Raw genomic sequence first — 1,581 nt, 5'->3', positions numbered from 1 at the left:
ACGTACCCAAACCAAAGTCGGACCGACCTTCATTTAAAATATTTAGAAGCAGTGGCGCTACAGAGTTCTCGGGACAGACAGACACAGTACTTGCAATGCAATGGGTCGAAAACACTGAAAAAGTATTCAGGATTGTTTACGTGCAGGAGGAGGATAAAGTACGTTATGCTACAGCGACATTTACCGATCGTGCACTCACTTGGTGGAACGCCACATATTCGATCAATGGATCCTAATACTCGGGATAGAATGACATGGGAAGAATTTCAAGTGTTGTTCTTCGAACAATATTGTCCGGATGATCTGAAACAAAAGCTTGAGAAGGAATTCCTAGAGCTCAAACAGGGATTCATGTCGGTGATTGAATATGAAACAGAGTTTAATCGGAAGCTTCAGTTTGCCCAACGGTTCGTACCAAGTGAAAAGGACAAGATTAATCATTTCGTCAACGGTCTTCGACGAAATATTCGCGATTTCGTCACCAATCGCGACGTACCATCATTTACCAAAGCAGTTGAGTATGCAAGGAAACGGGAGCATGACCTAAGTCTCCCTGATGGTTCTAATGTATCGGAGAAACGATCAACAGTTGAGAGAACCTTCTCGACCCCGACATTTAAATCATCTCGATTTTTCAAGTCGAGACGAGCTCAATCATATAATACACCACATACTACCTCACAGGCTTATACAGTGCAGTCAAATACGCCACGAAACTGCAACCGATGTGGCAAGAATCACCAGGGACGATGTAGTGGTGATCAAACTTATGTACGATGCTTTTGTTGTGGTGAAGTTGGGCACATACGAACTCAGTGCCCTCATAGAGAAAAGGCATGTTATAATTGTGGTGTGTTAGGTCATCGTATACGAGAATGTTCAAAGGATAGATTGGAGGAAAATAAGGGGTCGGTACAACAACTGAGGCAACGACTGATACATACAGCAGGGGCTTCGACCAAAAAGGAGGAGGTTCTGAAACCTCATGCCAGGGCGTTTCAAATTACCGCGAAGGAAGCCATGAACGATCCCGATGTTGTTACGGGTATATTTCTTGTTAATTCCTGGCCTGCTCGTATTTTATTTGATTCTGGTGCAACAAATTCTTTTGTGTCAAATGATTATGTTCGTTATATTGAACCCATGCATACTATGCTTGAAAAACCTTTCACTATTGACACTGCGAGCGGAGTACCATTAGTTGTTGATAAGGTATTTAGAGGGTGTACATTGCTTTTAGATGATTATGAATTTCTTATCGATCTCATTCCAACTGATATACATGGATTCAATGTTGTTATTGGTATGGATTGGTTGGCAAAGAATCAAGCCAACATCATATGTTCACAACGAATGATTCAGATACCAATTAGCGAGGGGAATTACCTATACATTTAAGGGGAGCAGCGTGCGATAGACATAAAGGTAATCTCTATGCTAAAAGCTCGTCATTATCTAAACAAAGGTTGCTCAATTTTTCTAGCCTATGTTATGGATGCGGCGAAGGAATTGAAGAAGACGGTGAAGGACGTTTCGATTGTTTGTGAATATCCGGATGTATTTCCGGATGATCTGCCTGGA

Source organism: Cynara cardunculus, unplaced genomic scaffold (genome assembly GCF_001531365.2).
Source record: "Cynara cardunculus var. scolymus isolate 2C unplaced genomic scaffold, CcrdV1 Un_Scaffold_819, whole genome shotgun sequence".
NCBI classification, from domain to species: Eukaryota; Viridiplantae; Streptophyta; class Magnoliopsida; order Asterales; family Asteraceae; genus Cynara; species Cynara cardunculus.
This window is presented reverse-complemented; position numbering follows the sequence as displayed.